The sequence below is a fragment of the Hippoglossus hippoglossus genome, chromosome 3 (assembly GCF_009819705.1).
Source record: "Hippoglossus hippoglossus isolate fHipHip1 chromosome 3, fHipHip1.pri, whole genome shotgun sequence".
NCBI classification, from domain to species: Eukaryota; Metazoa; Chordata; class Actinopteri; order Pleuronectiformes; family Pleuronectidae; genus Hippoglossus; species Hippoglossus hippoglossus.
In genome coordinates, this window is record NC_047153.1 from 10604386 (window position 1) to 10625363 (window position 20978).

The 20978-nt window shown below is 40.3% G+C and overlaps 1 protein-coding gene across 3 annotated transcripts in view; it reads right to left on the minus strand.

Annotated features, from left to right (window-relative positions):
• The window catches only part of LOC117758852 (glypican-6-like), a 124005-nt gene that overhangs the window by 93747 nt on the left and 9280 nt on the right, over nucleotides 1-20978 (minus strand). The gene's annotated exons all lie outside the window — the stretch shown is intronic.

Below are 20978 nucleotides of genomic sequence, written 5' to 3' on the forward strand. Positions count from 1 at the left end.
TGTGTCATGTGCCATTATTTTTAATGGGATGTGAGTTTGAGAACCTCTGTGAAGTTAAGATGTTTAAACTCCAGCAGCTTGGCTTTACACATCAGAAATATCAGCAACTAAATAATGATAAGTGTCTTACTGTGATAATAATAATTCACGGAGCCTTGGACTCTTTGACTCTTTATGAACGAAGTGGCGTTGAAGCCTCTATTCAAAGATTAAAGTGTAAAGAAATGTGAGAGATGTTTCAGGTGAATACATGTTTGTATTTTGAAGCACTATCCATCCAAGGTGAGTTGAGTGTTTCAAAATCCCTTCGTAAGAATCTTCTATAGAACACTGCTCTTTAACTTTTACTCTTTTTATATATTTATTTAATCCTTCAATCCAACTCTTTTATAATGTCGATCTAAAGAATCGGTACGGTAGATTTTTTCATTTCTTTTTTATATTGTCTTATACTTTGAGTCAACTTGCTGTTTGAATGTGATATAAAGAAATAAACCTGCCTTTGCCTTATAAGTTGAGTGGTTGAGGACAATGACATCTGCGAGACTATAAGAACAAGCTGTGTTATACATGGATCTGGGAAAGGTAGGAAAATAATTTGTCAAATTATAGGAGTTAGCTATAGAGTACCATACCACTTATTTGAAATGATCATAATTTATGAAATTATAGTTGTTTTACTGGGGGAGTGGTCGCTCTCACATCTGCGGATTATTCTGTGTGTGTGTAAATAGTGTAAACCAGGTGCGAATTATCAAAAGGAATGAGGGAAAAAAGTTCAGATAAAATAAAATAAAATGTACCTCTACACGCACAAAGCACGGCACTATCTGACAGAAACCAGGCTTTACCCATCATGCATTTAATACAGCCTCTATCTCGGAGCATGATGGCAGCATCGGCAGGCAGGTGTACCGCAGCTGAGACACGTGAGATTAGAGGGAGCACTGATTTGAGCCAGATACAGATTCCTGCAGCAAACCGTGAGAGAACTTTGGTTGAGAGAACTCCGTCCAAACACCGGGACAGCTTCAGGACGAGAGTGGACAAATCCACGAGTGACCAAGTCTACGCAGAGATTCAAATCTAACAGAGAAACCGATTTGAGCGATGACTTACAGGCCTGGGTGATAAAACAATATCAATAATTCAACAGCATCAATAGCAATATAACTAAAGTTCAATATATACTGAGAGGATGCTTTTGCATTGTGTCAGCACAGCGATAACAGTTGATCCAGCTCAGATTTGTTTAATGTTTTGCTGTTCGTCTTTAAACTTAATAGAAATAAAAATGTGACAAATTATGGTGATGACATTTTTGTATCCACAAATGGATAATTGTTTATCTTGATATAATTTTTTATAATTTTGGGTATTTGAGAAATAAATGAAATCCATTCTGTTTTTGAAGGATCTTGTATTTTTTTCAAATTTTGTTTGATGGCTAGAACAATAATAATACAAATAATACATGCACCAATATATCAAATGTCAGATTTAAATCACAACAAAGCAACATTTGAACCCGGCAGTCAGTCTGGCTTATTGTTTGGTTTTGTTGATGACATTCAGTGATTAATTGTTTAATCAAACTGTGACTGAATTGACCAACAATGGGACATTTAAAGCTCATAAAGTACCTGCTATATAACTAAATATACATCAGAAATTGCACAATCACATGGCTATTAACACCTTTCAGAGATACAAGAGAAAAATAAAGTAAATAAGCTTACAAAATGAATCAAAGGCAGAAAAAATCTGTTGCCAACATACACCCATTGACAAACTAATATGACATGTTTTCCTTCCTGTGATGATTTGAAATTACTTTCCATTATAGAGCGCCTTTCGTTGTTATCCCTGATGAAAAGCACTTCATTGTAAAACTGTATACGAGCTCGGCAGCAGGAGCTTACGAGGAGGACTTGAGGACTTTATCATGGATTTCCAGTCAGTGGAAAAATGAAATCCATAAACAAAAACAAACAAACAAACACTGAGACTGCTGTAAAAACATTGGAAGTGCACCGCACACAAGTGTTTGTCTTCCTGCGCGGCAACACCTGAGGAGCCGACAGCGTTGTGGCCCCGAAAAGGCAGCAGTTATAAAAAAATATTCAAGAAATAACTACCAGTCTGCAACACATTACTGATACATACAAATATAGCAACTTTTAAAGGTGCCACGCTTTTGCTGTTTTATGTCTCATCGCCTGTCTCTATCTGAGGGCATCAACACCATTATCAGACATTTTAAAGTCTGGCCAGCAGTTGCATGAAAGATTTGACTTTCTTTCTTTTCTTTTTCTCAGCTCTACCTATTAACATTTAAGAAAGGGGAAGATGAAATGACTGCCGCTGTAACTATGGAAGAAAAAGAACACAACGGACTCAGACTGTGGGCCTTTTTCTCTTTTGTGTTTGATGGCTCCAGCTGAGAAAGTGCAGGAACTGGTATTGTGCATGCATATGGTATACAGTAAAGCTATAGATGAAGGAGCAGCGCATGGGTAATGAAACAAAGAGGATGCAGTATGTACGTGCTGGCACTCTCAAATGTGCTTAATCCTTAATCAGTCCTTGGAGAGGCACCGAGCTACAGTAATGAGGTGCACCATCAACAGTTCAACATAAGCCCATTGTCTCCAGAGGAAGGCACAAGCCTCCTGGCCACAGAGACCCAACTCTCTCCCACAACAAAATAGGCTGAAATTCAGCATCTGCTTTCTGTTTAGTGATTCTTTGAGGCTCCTTTGTTTCTCCATTTAACAACAACGCTGTATTCTCCGAGCAACGCAGCGGCATTCCTCAACTGTCGCACATTATTTCTGGTGCGTGCAGAAATGCAACACTGTGTGAAAACCAAACACGGTCCAGCAGAGAGAATAATATTGCGCAGGGTCTGAGGGCGAGTGCAGCATGCTGATACAGTTTCATTAGCTTATTTCTTCATAATTCAATTTCAGGTTTCTTTTTTACAGGAGTCTCTCCTGTTCATTTGTTTGTTACGGCAAATGTTCCAGTCGCTGTTTGTGTTGTATCAGTTTTGCTTACGTGTGAGCTCCCATCCACTGAAACACGGCATCATTATCCATCACAGGAGGATGTTTACATTGATTATTAAGGGTGACTTGAGGTTAGTTCTTTTCAGGCGTGCATGAAAACACCTCATTTCCCCAGGATTTCATATTGCAAGTAAGACTGTGGCACAAGAGGTAAATGGTTTATTGACATTATGACAGATAACTTAAGAAAAATGACACTTTCTTGCTGCATTAGAGAGTCCTGCAACTCCGGAGTACGTCAAATTGAGTTTGAGCTTCCTGTTGATGCAATAAATTGACTGAACTTGCGGGTGAAATACTTCTGCTGGTCACTAAAGGTTGGCATAAACAAAATCAATAAACAAAAGAACTGTCCTTAAGTGTGAGTGACAGCTGAAAGGAAAAGTCTGGTGCTTTTAGCTTCCGCAGACCGTGCACCGCTCCATTTATCTGTCAGCCTTGTTTTCGTATAGAAACATAATTTGACATTTCCAGCTACTTTCACCATTTTGAAAACACTGACACTGCTGTTACATACACCGACATAAAAAAGGACTTTGCAAGCAGCAGGCGACTGTGTGAGCTGCATGTTTATGATGTTGTGACATTGAGTTTCTTTCTCCTTCTTTCCTTTTCACACATCTCTCTTTCCACACTGCTCTCCATGATTCAGATACCGAGCTGTACGGCAGAATATTAATGGTAGTAAAGGCAAAGTGAAACAAAACATTTCTCCCAAAAACTTTCCTGCACCTTTTCCTGCTGTGTTTATTAGAAGCTGAGATTCAAAAGAACAAAGCAGACGTAAATGCATCCTTATAGTGAACTTGGGGACTAATCGTCACCAAATCTAGATGGGACTTGAGCTTACCAGACCATATCTGTTCTGTTCCACTTGGTTGCCTTGCACCCAAGATGGAATTTGAAACCAAGCTGTCAATAGACTGCACGCTTGCGAGATCACAGTTGTGCTCAGACTCTCTCAAGCTGATTTCAACGTGTAAGACTCAATACCAGCGGTGCCAACACAAATGGAGACATGGGGGTGGACGCAGTAGAACGCCAGAGACAACAGGACTCAATTCACACCTTTCTCTGAGCAGTTGGATACGTGATGTTGTACAGATCCATTTAATCGCTGCTTTTACAGTTAATTCAGGATTAATATAGATATGTGATGGATTTACAGTAACATGCCCTTCCTCGCATAGTAACTATAATGTAATAAGACCATTATGTTTATTCAGAATGATTCAATTAGGAATCAGTCAACTCCAAATGAGCAAATCTGTGTTAATTAATAAAGCCGTGCTGTTACTGCACCCATGACCAGGGGCTTTGTTAGGAGTTGTTAGCAGGTGAATCGCTGCTGAAGAAGGAAAAATGAATAAAAAAACAGAGCAGTGTTTTTGTCTCCAACATTATCGATGGCTGCAGGTGAAGAGAGGCAAGTGGGAAGTTGGTAACGGTCCCAGAACACGTCCATGGCATCTGTTAAAACGGCTTGCCAAATCAGCACCGCAACCTAATCTTTCACTGCTGATGAAACTTTTGCACATTTATTAAAACCCAAAAGTGGAGCTACACTTTTGAGTTATTCTTGTTTTGGTAATCTGTTCTGTCTGTCAGCCCTGTATATTTGACAAAACAACAGAGGTAGAGGGTGAAGACAGTGTGAAGTTTGATCCTGCCGAGCGAGGAGCAGAGAGACACGTTCTGAATGTAAGCCTGCGGTGACAGAGGAGCTGATGTACTAAAGAGGATAAACGTAAAGAGTTGCATGCCAAGATACCTTGCTGTACTATACTCCATTTTGTTTGTACCTGTACTTTAAGAAAAACAGTGGGCTACTAGCACCCCCTTTCCTCATTTGCAAGCTGCACCATACATGCTGTATATACTCCTGTGAGAGTCCACAGGTCATAATTCAGACGCAAAATGTGAAATATGGCTTTTTCTTTTACATAGTCGACAGTCAGGGCAGGTTCAAAGAAATCACAGAGCTTATCGGTTCTGTGGCGTTGTTGCACACAAGCACGAAGGTCAGTCTCATGAGCAAAAGATTTGTAATGTGACAGGTACACAGACTAAAGAGTTCAAATCGTGTTCTTGTGTGAGAGCGGCTAAAATGGAGGCGTGACTGTGTGCGTGGACGGTAAAAAACGATGGCGTAAGCACACACTACTTTGACAGCGTGTGTAAGCATGCAGCAGATCTCTTATATTATTAATAGAAGTGTACAAAATATTTTGATCCATTATGAAACTGTGGCAGTAACAACTGGAATATGGCGGGCAGCCACAGTCTAGATAATTAATGAGAAACACTGTATAGGACACGAGAACACGTCCAACTTGGCGAAAACACGTCCAACTTGGCAAAACATCTCCCCGACAGACACGGGTCAGCAAATGTGATAAACAACATAATTACATCATGGCGATACCCCCAAATTGTCAATGTAATGTTAAGTATCACAGAAATCACATAAACTCGAATAAAGGGGCTTCTGATCATTGCCTATCCTGTCAAGGCTTTAAAAACACCATAACCTTAATCCAATTAATTACAATAATTAAATCACTAATGATTTAATTGACTAATTAATTGCAGAAAAAACACCCATTCAAAAGGGATAATTCAAAAGTTATAATGAGAACTGGGTCTCCTGCAGAAGATGTTGAGGCAGTGATTGCATCAAAGTCACCATTTTAGTACCGTGAGCACACGTGCTTGATCAGGTTATTCATACAGAGAGGAGCTTGCCTCCATTAGGATGTAAAACAACACGGCTGCATCTTAAGCTTTGGATCTGACACATCCACTCACATTCATGATTCATTACATCTTAACCTGATCACAAATTCACGGATCAGCAAAGAGAGACGAGCAAACACACATACATAATATATTATTTACTCAGAGGGTCGTCTCTGACTTGTGAGCAAATAGTTATGTAATCACTGTTTATAAAAGAGGCAGATAGAGGCCTTCACTCATATGTTTGACCCAGTCCAGCTTGTTAACGTTCTCCACCGTTCTCGCAGCTGCCTCGAGCGCAGATGTTAGAAGGCGCTGCCGCACATCGCTCGGAACATGCTGATCAGAGATTTAAATGTATGTAATTACAGAAGGAGCGATAATTAAGGACAAATGCTAATCTTCTTTGGAGGATTTTGCAGTTGAATGTTTTGGCACCAGCTCAAATGTTTCCCAATCAAAAGGAAGAGAGGCATAAGAAATATTGTTCGGCTCACAAATGCAATCGCACATTAGTTGTTTTGTTCGGCTTCTTTGATGCGCAGATGTGTCTCCGCTATCTCCGCGAGCCGCGAAAACGCGATTGAAGCGTAGCATTGTAATTAGGTGGAATTGCTGACTACGGTTGCAGAGAATGCTCACATGCGCCGGGTCGACGCTGATAAACGGCTGGAGAAAATTTGGTGAGACAATGGCTGTTTGACACATGCAATCAACCACACACAGCTCCTTTCACAGAACTCAAACTTCCCCAGATCCATTATAAATGTTACTTTGAGATTTGAATGTGCGATACGCATGTTTGACCGTTCAGACGTTCTGGTCCTTCCAGTTTTCTGAGTCAGGAATATGTAGGTCACATGGAGGAGGTGGATGAACCCGGAAGATATGATCATGCAGAGATTAAAGAAGAACTAACATGCTACGCTATGCTGTACTCCACGGATGCCTTGCATTTGGCCTCAGTTCCCTTTGGCTTCATACCCCCTTGATGTTTAAGAAGTATGAACAGAACGTGGGTTTGAGGCATACGCTGCAATCACATCTAACAGGCAGACGTAAAGGTTGGTGCCTTTCTAGTCCATCCTTTCTAATAGTGGCTCATTAAAATTGGCAGCAGAGGCTAAAGTTTGTTAGGCAGCGATGTGATGTTAAAGCTCAACAATTGAAGCAGATGCCTTGATGATATGCAACAGATTTACAGTTTAGAAGATCCTCAGGTGCCCTAAAGTGGAGGATTGTTACTGCTACTTTCTGCCTTTAGTTTTTCCCAACTGTATTTCCTTTCGCTTTCCTGATTCTTAATGAGCAAGACAGGGAAACCATTTCTCAGAGCAAATTGATTTTTTCTTCACAGTAGAATACTGTGAAGAAAAAACCCTTTTCCTCCATTGGAGAACGCTACACAGAAACAAGTAGCTCCTTCAAAAATATCATTGCTGCTACCATCAGAACACTGTTTTTTGTCAAACTTAATTTTTGTAAGTTTTGCTGACGTTTTAATTGGTGTGGTACCAAAGTAATTTTAATATGTTAAGACAAATAGGTAAAAATATGTTTTTCCAAACTCTACAACAATGGCTTTAACCCAAACCATATATAACCTCAACTTTAACAAAAGCTCTGCACTTGTGGAGCCTCAGGGCTTCATGCACCATAACTGCAGTCAGGGACCATTTCGGGTTAAAAATTGCCTCATCACATTGGCCTTGCAGGTCTTCGGCCAGGAATGTTTTTCTGACTAGTTCAGAATGTTTCCGACACAGAAAAAAATCTATAATCCTCACATCATGTAAAATAATTCATTTCAGGGCCACCCACAGTCCTTCCTGCCCCCCCGAATGTGGATGTAAAGGCACTGAGGGAGTGAGCAGGGCTGGGTTACATCCTCTTGTATAAAATTGCACTCAGTCCTCAGCAGGCTTCTTTTGACATGGATGATGCACATGCTAATGGAGCAGTGTGCAATCAGTGCACAACAGGCAAGGCATTAACAAAGGTCCCACTAATGGCAGTGCCCATGGATTTGAGAACAAATGCTGCCCTAACTACTGCAATATTTGACGATCCCAAAATATCCCAGATAGGAACACTGCCATCATGCGCTGAAGACGTAGCCATAGTGATCAGGGGATGGAGACGTAGTATGGATTGCCGATACACATGCTTCACCAATCACAAGTCAGTCTCAGCTGTCAATCATGATGTTTCACGGCACATTAAAAATGAGCACTTCCACATACATCAGTGAGATGAGAAGTACCTAAAATGATAAATAATCATCTTTGAGAAAATATAATGGAAAGTGTTGTTTGGGTTTTCGGGGAGCTGTCATGTCGTCCATCTTCACACACGCTGAATGTTGGAGAATTCTGATCTTTTTACACGGTCAAACTTAGCTAACGTTACTAAAACATGTCAACAATCTAATTAGCAGAAGGTAACAGTGTTGTACATGATAATAAGCAAGCTGGCTAATAGTAACTTCTGCATCATTTTGCATTAGTAATTTTCGCTGTTGATTTATTTGACTTGTGGCAAACAAAAATTAAAGAAGTCAAATAACTGTGTTTGAACAGAATAAAATATTAAAGTAGCAATTAAACACTGCTGCCACAGGTTTGAGCAAATTTAATAATTTCTACCAATTCTCAACAAATATCAATGCAGATGCTCTGGGCTTGGCCCCAAACCATATCAAGTCCAAGAAATGCTCCTGCTTATCACCCCAGGCACAATGTGTGTGTTATCGCAATGCACACACACATAAGAAAGTTTGTTTGGTTTGAAAAAGCTAAGGCAGAAAACAGGAGTGTTGTAGTGATATAATAACTTCTGGTTATTGTCTTCTAAAACTATATTAAACACTCTTTGGTTCAAGTTACTAAATACTAAATATTGTGAAGTTGAGACTATCCTACCTCTGTGAAATGTGACATCTATATGCATAAAACTAAATATTATTGTCTGTTGGGTTACAGCATTAGATAAATTATCTCAACATTTATGATTCTCATATTAGGTTTCAAGTATTGTGCACGTACAATAAGACAGACTGTGAAATTTTTCTTTTCATAGTGCAACTCAAGAGAATTCAAATAAAAGTGATTCCATGATTTAAAGTTCAGAAAAGTACTTGAGGCAGACGTCTCTAAAACGCATTACTTTACTGAGGGGCGATGTTCGGCGAAAGAAAAACCTCATTCATTATTATGCATTGTGAAGTAGCAGGGGTCGGGATGTCTGAATGGCTGACATGTTTACCAAACTCGGGCCAAAAAACGGAAATGCTTTGCTTCCTCTGTTATTGAGAGAAAGAAAGCAGAACCAACATGTAAAAATATTGAAAAGAAACATGGTTTTACACTTATCTTAAAGATGATGGTAGACAGTTGCACACATGGACATACGACTCTAACCGGTTTTCACCCAACAGCCATTCTGCTACTCGGCCGCCAGCAGCAACATATTCGGTTGTTGTTGTTCTTCGAGGTGAGGGACCTCAACAGTCACAGAATGCTGAATCTAACTCGGATTGGTCTCAGTCACTTTGCCGACTCATGATAAGGCTTCAAAGGCAACGCTGTGTACAGGGCTTCAAAGCGGAGGGCTAGGAGGTCCTGAGGCTTTCATTTCAACATGCTGGATAGAGTTATGTGAAGATGTATGCAGTAATCAAAACAAAACATAAAGGGTGTAAACCCATCTTCCTCACCACACTTCCTCATTGTCACACTGTTCTTTGAAAAGTGGCCAAAATATAGCACTGGGTCATTTCAATTCTGGTTTATGCTTTAAATATATTTATATGTTTTTCCTGAACTAAACAAACAATAACTAACATTAATCAATGAAGGTAATGTTAATGAAATGCAGGCCCTTGTTAAAGTGCAGAAGCCCAATAATCAATTTCTCTTTTTTATTGCTGTTGGCAAGAGAACTGCCGAAGACATCCTCTGAACTGGGTGTATGTTGGAAGCTTAGTTAGGAAATTTCATGAACTAAAGGTTGTATTGTACAACATTTAAACTAAGAACCTGAAACCTAAACTAAATCGATACTTTGGAGATAAATATAACGTATTTTTGTGAAAGTGATTTATATCCTTTCATGAATCTCCATTAAATTATCATGGATGTCAATGAAATTCAATCAAAACAGAACTCTGAGTGGCATAGTGACAAAGGACCAACCATTATAAACTGAGTGATTGACCTACACACAGCTGATGGTGAGGCACACAACACAAATATCTTTGGTCACAGTCAAATTTCTTGGATGGAAATTCACTTACTACAGTATATTGTGTGTCAGCTTTTCATCAAATGGCACCTTTCTTCTGATTATAGTCCATTAAACTATGTAGTTTTAATAATAATTCCACAAGTATAACTCAGTGAGTATTTCCTGATGTGTTTACTGAGCTACATCAACACTGTAACATCCAAACTATGGGTGTTGGAGAGAAGTGGTACATTAATGTTATGTGGGAGATTAAAGTATGTGTCCCTAAACGTCTCTGCCTCCACTGTCAGTATAAATCAGTTCAGCTTCATTTTACCGCTACAGTAATGGCTTTGGTGCTTGAGAGCTCAACACATTCAACAACCAAAGGATTGTGAACGAACAAGATTCGCGGCTTGAGATTTAAGGAAACAGAATTCTATATATCTTAGAAAGTCCAATAGCAGGACTGGGGCTTATATCAAGAATTGAGTCAAAAGGGTCCATCAAGCAGAAATATGATTTATAATTCTCTACTTGGGTGATTTAAAAAACTAGAGAGGGAAAGACTTTTTTCTTTTTACTTTCTACTTACTCGACATTGCACCTTTTGTTTGAACCAACCCCAGTTTTTCAAGTGAGAAAAATTATTGGAGCATGTAACTATCAGGTGTTAACTGTTGCCTAGAAGCTGCCTTTTAGATTGACTGATAAAATGCTTAGATTGATTCGTTTTAGCCTCTGGTTTCACCTGTGAAGACTGAATTTATTCGTTAAAAGGATCCTATCGGAGACACCACTTCTCAACCTGATTAACATTATTGTGAAGTTTCATGAAAAAAAACTCCAAATACCTTTCAAGTTCTGGAAATAAAATGATTCCAGACGGACACACGTACAGACGGACATCCCCCCCGGCAAATGTGGCTCAGGGGGTGAGAGGAAAGACAATTGAACAAAGACATTGCAGAAACATTGAGAATAGAGAGTACAAGAGTTTGAAGGGTCCTAAAAAATAAAGAAAAATAAAATGGCTGTCAGACTGAGTAGGAGACCTCGAACAGGTCCGCCAAGGATAACAACAGCAAGAAAATCCCAGAAAACTCAAGGACACTTTAAGAGTAGAGATATAGAGGTCATATCACAACATGCTTTAAGAATCATGGTGGAAGACCACAGGTGAAGCTGAAAAAAGTTCTGGTACAAAGTTTTATGGACTGATGAGACCAAGATCAACCTCTATCAAAGTGATGGAAATGGAAAAGATCTGCTCATGTTCTACAATGTAAAAGCTCATCTGTGAACTACTACGGAGGAGGTGGTGTCATGGCATGTGCTTGGAGAGCTGGTCCCGGAACGAGCTCGCTAATCGTTTATTGACGATGTCAGTCGTGATGGCAGCAGGAGAACGATCTCTGAGGTCTACAGAACCATCTTGTCTGCCGATTTAGAGAGAAATGCATCCAATCTAATCTGGAGGAAATTCATCATGCAGCAAGACAAAGACCCAAAACACTATTCCAATACAACAAAGGACTTCATCAGGGGGGTGGGGGGTGCAAGGTTTTAGAACGGCCAAGTCAATCACTGGACCTTAACCCGGTAGAGCAGCTTTTCACGCCCTGAAGAAGAGACTGGAGGGAGAAACTGCCTGAAATGAAAGAGGCTGGCAGTAAGAGGCTGGGAAGATTACACAATTAAAGAATGCAGCAGATGCAAAAGGTCATTCGACTAATTAAGACCATTTGTTCCTTCACTCTTTTTTCACCGAAATCCGACCATCTGATTAAAAAAGGTATTATGTCCTCTTTCTTTATTTTACACATCAAGATGTTAATATGAGGGAATAAAAGCTACATTTTTCAACTCTTGTTCTATATTCTTATTCCTATTTTGATCTTTTAGTCCAAATATCTTCAGTGTACAACAAAAACAAAGATATTGGCCGTGTCATATCAATGGTTTGAGGGGACTGTTTTTAGCAGGGAAATGTGAAAGCTAAATATTTGAGGCGCTGGGAAAAGAGTGGGTTCTATGCCCATTGAGGGTCTGATGCCAAACACTGTGATTAACTCCCAAAAGGATTCATTAGTCTACCTGGCCAAAGGGCAGACTGCATATGGGCCGTGCCATCTGGTACATCCCTTGACCACTGTTGCCAGCATTTATAAAGTGAGGACATTCTCGCCAGAGCTTCATGCCAAACAAGCCAACAGATCATGAAGTCAAGAGAGAAAAATGTATTATTCAGCCATGCTGAAAATTCATAAAAAGGTGTAGTGATGCAGGAAATTAAATGAATTTCTGCAGAATGTGGCAGCATCTCTCAGCCAAGTTCGTTCCTCTGAAAACAGTTTACTAAAATGAGCTTAAAAGACGTTAGTGGAGTGTAGATATTATGTAAGTAACCTACATTTACATTGAAATCCAGATTTGTTTTTATCTGGCCCCAGGATTTCTGCGACCGCTGCCTGTTGGTGGGGGTTTCACCACATCAGAGAGCCAAGCTCAATAACAGGGAAGCACCATCTTGAATGAATCACATTTATTATCACTGATCTACCAGCAGATTTCAGCCCCAGTCTCACTGAGAGCTGCCTCTCGAATATTGCCTCCTCTCTGCTCATATAGTCTGGCCGCCACAGAGCACCAGTGTGCACAGAGACCTTCGAATGAGGGTAGAGGCCTGAAGGAACAGGTCTGGGCTCTTGATATTTCAATTCAACAGCTGAGTTTACTGGAGCCGGGTCTCCAATGAAATCCACAATTCAATCGATTTTAAACTTAGTTTCTCAGTTTTAAGCCCTGGTTCTGTTCAAAATCCATCACGTCTTTCACTCAACAGATTTACACAGGTGGAGGCAAACTGCTATAAACAAACTTCTGGATCATTATAATTAGTATGACTGAAAAGTTTTGATTTGATCAGTACATTGTAAATTAGTTACTTTAATAAATATATTGCACCACAAATTACATGTGAATACCTTGAATTCTTGTAAACCTTTGAATAATAAATAAATATATATATAGGGGAGGAAGAAATATGTTTTGTGTTTTGTATGTGTGTATGTGTTTAGAGGTTGTGTGGATTTTAATGGAGTTGTGTATTGAAGAGCAGCACTTTCCGTGAGATAAGGTCATTTGAAACCATTACAAAAAAACATTACAGCAAATTACGGGATGAAGCCCAGAATACAAGACAGTCCCTGACGGAGCAGGTTTCTCTCTCTTTAGACTCAGGATCAGCACAGAGGACAGGGCGAGCTAAAAGGCTGAGCCTCCTCTCCCCCTGAAAGGTCGACCCCTCTATCTGTGAGATCTATTGACTCAGGCACAGCTTATGCTCCTCACACATTTATTTGGGCTGTGGCATATTTAAAGGTCCTTTATTCAGCTGACACCACTGAGATTAGAGGGCAAACGGGAGCTCGTTCTCACTCACACTGAATTAAATCTTGGTGAATGATGGAGAGTGTATGACTACTCCGTATGAAAAAATACTTCGGAGCTAAATGAGGTCAAATCAGCAGTTACTGTCGTCAGAGGGTAGGTTGTGTTTAAAGGTCAACTATTAAAATCAGCATAATGAAGGATCCTTACAATCAAAGGCATTCTGAATGTAATGGGACACCTTCTATATAGTTGTATTCAAAATGCAAAAGTAGGTTACCAACTGTCAGAGGATTCTCTGGATACTTCTCCCTGCTTGTTATAAACTACATCATATCTTAAATCACCTCTTGCAATCTATTGTACTTAGAAAAAAAAAATAGCTGAGAACTTCATTACAAAGTGACGCCTCACTTCACCTCACATAGAAAGTGATTGCATATTTAACAGTGCTGGTTTAGAGATGACTCGAGGTAATCAAAAAAATGATTGCCAGCTTATTTGATAATCAATGATCTACTCCAAATATTTGGAGGTTCTCAAATGTGGAGATCATACAGCTTTTTTGGTCGTATCTAATCTGTTTGAAGATTTTACCTTGGGCCCTTGGAAATTATAAAGAACTTTTCACTCTACTTTGTTTCATTAAGAATCGAGAAAAATAATCAAGGCTTTACTGATTATCACGCTGTTAACTACTAATGAAAATGATTGGTAGCTGCAGACCTGGTGTTCGTCACTTTAATCTTGACATAATTAACAGTTCTAAAAGGACCTTGGTCATATCCTGAATGAAACCACAATCAACGCCGGCTATTTAACCTGAGGACATGATTAATGATAATGGGTTATTATGATGACTCAAGACATTAAATAATGAACGCTTGAGAATTTTTACAGGCGAGTTTGCAAAAGCCGTTTGAGGTGTTATTACATGTCAAGATAAATCCAGGAACTAGAAGTAAACCCAATTACTGTGTTAAACCACATCTGTCTCCATGTTGAAGTGGGAAAAATGCATCAAGCTCGATTGATCTTACTGCTGCTCTGCCATCTGGATCTACTCTCCATCACCCAAATCACCCACTTTCAACTATTTCCACTGGGGCTTGAGACCCAAATTGAATATGTCCAAACAAGATGACACAGATAATTCCCACCATCACTTCGACCATATGTTGCCACACTCGGAGGCTGCAGAAAGATTTTCTAACTTTCAAATAACTTCCAGAGTTGGAAAACTGCGTGACACTAATGGATAGATAAATATATGGTTCACAGCTTGATGGTGCACTCGTCAAAGTGATATGACGTCTGCCCTACTTTTAGCCTGCACACTTGAGACATGACAGAAGTGTAGGTGTTAATAAACACACTTTACATGTATAGGACAATATACTGAATGTGATGTTTGCAATTATCACCTCTTGCTTTTATCAAAAACTCCCAGCACGGCAGACACAGAATGGAATTAAAGTGTCAAGTGTTTCAAATGTTAATCACATTTACATTTTGCTCAGTGTGTCTTTAATCAAAGTGGTATCTCTATTGTGTGACTAGATGCAGAGGGGACACAATGCCGGTGTTCGAAATCCAAAAGGGGAAAGGAAATAGTTGTTTTTGCACCTTTCTTCTCTATTTTCCTCCAAACATCTATGGCTAAATGTTCACAAAGATGATAAGTGCTGGAGGCATTCCATTTCGCACAATGACAGAATTGCACCAGCCAGGTGCTGTGCTCAACAACCAGTCGGGATAAATGAGAAGCTATTACTGAGCTGGAAATATGGAAAGGCAATATCTCAAATTGTAGGAAATGGGCATGAACTTACACCATGACTCAACAGATGTGTAAAAAGAGATTATCGTTCCAATCATGGGAACTGCACACTATTGACATGCAGCATGAATGAACAGATTTTTTTTTTCCAGTTGCTAAAGCTTCCTTTAAAAGATACAGTGTTTTCTAACTTAACAATTAATTATGTAGACTATAGCGCATGAAAATCACCATTACACTAGAGGGAATTCAGAAGAGATGGGAAACCACTGTATACACAGATGATATATAGCTGCCCAGAAGTGAAGGCAAAGCATCTTGATCGCCCCCTGTTGGCTGGCTGCAGTGTAGCTAATATATCCTGCCTCCTTCATGTTAGTGGATGGGACAAGAACCAAACAAAAAAGTCAAACTTCATGTCAAGTACATTTTTCTTAAATCATTTTAGATATTTCACGGTGATGTATGTCCATTCTTCCAGTAAGTTTGGTTTCACTTTATGTGATGCACAGAAAACAGGGTGAAACATCATGATTGACAGCTGAGACTGACTTGTAATTGGGACCACACGTGTATCGACGGGATTTCGCATTCGTGGCTCCATCCCCCGATCACTACTGTGCAAGATAGCAGCGATTGTATTCCGGAATATTTTAGCTTTATTTTTGGATAGAGGGAGGAAGTGGAGATACGTCGTCCATCTTTATATACTGTCTGAGACGTGTGTGCAGATTGTAAGTCATGGGCAGTCTTAAATAAAAAACTGACACTGTTCACAGAAGCATTGCTGTCACCCATAATATTTTTTTTCTTATTTCATGCAAACACTGCCTTTTTAACGCAGACAAAATCTATATTATTTATTACAGAAAGCACTTACAATATACGGCATTTACCAAAAAAGTCAATTTCTACCTTATCATCCCAAACAGTGAATATCAAGTTTTCCATCTATTGTAGTCAGGCATCCTCAAATATGCTTTGAAATCTGATCAGCACACGACCTGCTGCACTCGCTCCCTCCGATGTACAGGCCGGAGCACTCATGTTGAGCTTTTTATACACCACAGTCTTTTTCCCACCTGACGCCTCACTTCTGCACCTTGTATAATTCTAACCTTCTTTCTTATGCATTAACGCTTTAATGAGCACTTCTGCTCTTTCTCGACTACACACACAGCATCTGAAACCAATATGCACAATCCCAGGTTGCAGGCTCTCCTGGTAAATGTCAAAGGTAAGATGTTGTACCAGTCGAGCACTTGAGAGGAGCTTATGGCCACTATGGCTTCAGTCATGCATGCAGTATATTAAAGCATACCCACAATATATTGTATGGGGTCTTGCCTCTGTTATGGATGATGCCTGGGACAGATTTCACGAACAAAAATCACACTAGTATTGTATATGGAGATTAGAAAATGATAGCATGTGATTTTCCAAATCACCCTTTGAAAGAGATCTTACACAGAGGCTCATAAGGTGTTTATGAATAATAGGAATGGCTGTTTACAGATTCTGTTTGCCTCTTTTTACCCTTGTATTAAAAACGATAAAGATAAAGGACATCATACTCATATCACAGCTGGATCATATCTCATACAAGAGTTCAATACATCACTATAATATCAATTCTATTTTTTTTACTTCTACCAGTAGTATTTAATGATGGATATAACAATCTTTTCCTCCATTAAGGCTCCAGTTAAATATGAAGCAAATGAGGTATAGAAACATACGCTTGACAGAAAGTTAAAATGTATGACTGTGCAGCACCTGCCATTTGAGGAACTGCTGCTGGCAAGTTATTTGACAGACGCTTTTTCAAGTGCGGCATGTACCTGGTCTACACTCTGCTGCTTTCAGGAAATAGCCACGGCCTCACACTGGGACTCTGAACAAAGCTGTCACCTTCTCCCGTCCAGCTCTCATATATTACCAGACTAACTATGAGCCATACAGTTGAAAGCATGTACAACTTTGAATAATATTACACATTTCCTCAAGTAAATTTAGAATTTAGCATTAAGCTACTGATAAATATCCCGAAAACATTTCCTGATTATCAAAAATTCAACTACTGGAGGTTTTTATTTTACACAATCAACAGTTATAACAGCAGGAAAAGTAAAATGATTTAAGGATTTTATCAGTTTAAACTTCTTACTTCTCACTCAATCAATAAGGGATTTGTTAATTTTCTTCAGGGTCCAGATGGTTCAAGTCATATCTGCATCACAAGCTCCGATCGTACAAATGTCCAGCAGCTGAAAAGACCCACACCAAAACAACCAATGCCCTTAGATTCGATTTCTGTCACTATATCTGTGCATATGTTTTTGATCAGTTGATTTCTCGATGGTGATTAAACCACAAGCATTCGTAAACTGAACAATTCAATGTTTCGGGTGAGAGTAGGAGGAGACATACGGTGAGGTTAAAGCCTTGCACCGGTGCTCTGGATCCAGCATCCTAACTGGTGCATGACTCCATTCCTAAACATAACAGCTGGTGGTCTGGAGAGCCCGAGGTAGAGCCCCAGGGTGTGAGATGACCAGCCCACTCATTTACCGGCAGCTTGCACAGGGGACAGGAAACAGTGGGGTTCTGGGAGCGGGAGACGAGGTTGGCTTCTTTTCAGATTCAAGCCCCCTCCAGGAGCCAACAAGAACAAGGATGTGCCAAGACGCGTCACAATGGCAGATGTTCCTCATGCGACACATGAAGAAATGTTCGACAGATGTAAACACTGGACATTAGGCCTGTGACTCATAAATCTCAATCAGCCTTTCCATAATCCCTCCACCTCCTTTCAAACAGGCCTTGAGTTAATGGAAGTGAAACTGGGGAGGCTGCAGATTCTCCATCAGGCCTCATCAACATTCTCGGCGCAACGAGACTTCAAACCCGTCCTCTCCTGACATTAAGGTTATGAGAGCTTGTCACATTTGTCATGATTGCAAGACTCCCTGGAGATGCACTATGTGGCCCCATTCAAATCAGTGGTGTGAGCCTACTGAGCTTGGATATCTCTGACTGCAAGGCTGCTCTACACTCTCATCAGCCACAAGGATAGGTGATTTAAACGAACTGTGAGCTCACCCCTGCTGCACTTCTTTAGTTCCAGACGAATCCCGACGCCGTTCCGCGGCACTTTGCGAGTCACACGTTCGATCAAGCTTCATTAGCAGCCAATTTTATCAAATAATACCTACTCCAGTTATGCAGGAAGAGAGAAAGACTGGCGCACATGTTTTTTCAAGCAATCTGAACTTTGAGCAGTAGGTAAAGAAGCATTTCTAGCACTTTTTAATAACTCAACTGCAAAAGCTCCTCTGCCTTTTGCAGGAATCATCCATCACAGCATCCATTAACATCAGTATAATTTTGGCTCTCACAGATCAGTGAAAGGAGCACTGTGTGTGTACCGGAGTAAAAAAGGAAATGAGGGGTGAAGGAGCATAGGGTAGACCTCTGACACACACAGGAGTGTCATTATACTCCCAGAGGCCTTTCACTGCAGAGTCTATTATTTAATGTTAGAAATTTAGCCCAGAAATGTGACCCGGGGTTAAGATCAGCCCTCTCCATTTTTGCATTAACACAAAAATTCTAACAATCTACAATTAGTCTTTCAACCTCAAAGCCGCAAACGAGATCGCACTAAACTGGGTCATGAGCTCGTGTAATTTCCTAATTTACAACGGGAACAACGCGCTTTCTTTGCATTTCCTGTCCTTGGTAACTACTCCTCTTCAAAAACACAATTTCCTATTCTCTTGTTACTAGGTGAGCCATCATCATCTTTTCACTTGAGAGGCGCAGTCGTGCAGTCGGGACTCTGCTGACACGAGCTACTGTTACTTACTGTCCCCGCAATTTAGGTAAACAATTTACAGCCAAAGAATATTTGAGCGAACCATTTTTCCTGCTGTCCTATAAATGTAATGGTGAACATGTGCATATGACTTGTAGCTCAATCTCATGAAAATAACCCAAACACAAAATGAACTGATGGCCCCAACAAATGGCGTCTGTGCAGCCTGAGCCTTATTACTCTGCGCCGTTATTGTCCAAGGAGCTTTAAAAAGGCATCAGGGTGGGACAGATATGAACTGGACTGCTGGACACCAAATCCACCCCACACAAGACAGACCCCCAACAAATACAGCACGTCCTTCTTTCTGAGTAAAGTTTGCTTAAAACATGTTTGGCTGTTTAAGGGAAATGGCTTATTAAAATGAAAGAATATATCCACGTCTCGTTTTTGAAAGGTTTTCGATAGGAATGAATTCTTCTGCTGTCTGAGAGCCACACACACGCTGATAAGCACAGAGTTGGTCTTGGGATTTGTTGACAGCAGTAAAATTACAGTGTCTCCAGCCTCTTTCTTCACTACTTTTTGAAGACACTCCTTCATGACCTTACATAAAAGTTTGCCTCGTTTTTCAGCCCTTGCTTTTTTGACTCTAACTGCTTCAGTGGTTCGGTGACAAAAGCATCACTATATTTAGCGTCTCGAATGATGTTCACAGGCCTTAAAGTTAGACACTGGTGTACGGCTGTGGTTTTGTTTGTTCTAAAAGATGTCTGCATGTTGGAGGACCTGCACTATTGATTTTGATACGTCAAAGGCCCCCTGTGGTTTCGCTACAGTGAAACCATCACCGGGGCCTTTCGGGGGTAGGAGCTGTCTATGTTTCTCAAAAACACAACAACAGTGTCATCGTCAAGTCTGTAACGTCGGTTTTCGCCATCGTCGTCTGCATCCGTTGACAGCGTTTGATGTTTCCATGACAATTCTGGCACATCGTGTTTATCTGTGCTTAATGCTTGTTTACTTCCAAGTCTCTGAGGGGCAGCTTATTTAGCAAATCACATCAGCCGTGTGTTTTTGTCTGTGTCTGAAAAACAAAAATAAAAGGTCCCCGGGGTGATATGTATTTGCATCCTTGACACTTCGATATGATATACCCATGTGGGTCCCCCCCCCGCTCTGTGTGGCTTTCTCTCTCAGCCTTATCATTGGTGTCAAGCATGGGACTTCTATTCAGAGACTACCCTCCAGAGGCAAGAAGGCACTGTGGGCAAATAGGAGCACCATGAACACAACAGAACACCCTGGTTCTCTAACATACATAATGAATCCCGGTAACACCAACAACAACACACCCGCCTGGCTGGAGGGGGAAAACGGGAGAAGTGATTAGTGTTGCCTGTGTAGTAAACAGTATGTTTTACATGGCTTCAGGTTTATCCTAGGGGTCTCCCTTAAATAGACCTTAGTAGGAAGGCAGCTCTGTGATCGTGAAGGCCCACCCACTATTCCCCGATGTCAACAGTTATGTGACAATGTGACCCCGACATCCCTCAACAACATTCTTGCATCACCCTCATCTGCTGGGGGGGGAGCCATTTTCCCAGGGGAGGAATAGCACACGTGATTTTTACTCGTTACGTCCTTTGGCAGTTTTTCTTTTACTCATGTGTGAAGGAGAGAAGCAAAGTTGAAGGCATTTTTCATTTTTCTAGTAACAATGGAGCACAGCATGTAGCAACTCCTGCAACAATAACCACACCACATCCAATTCAAGGACTTTGCAGAGTCTTAATAGGCCCAGACACATGAACACAGTCATTAAACTGTTAGTGGTTGATATTCTCATTGCACCAGCAGCTAGTTTAAATTTAAAGATGAATCACAAGTGGATCACTTTAACCAAAATGTCTGAAATCAATGAATGTTTTAATTCCCTACTCTATCTTGAACC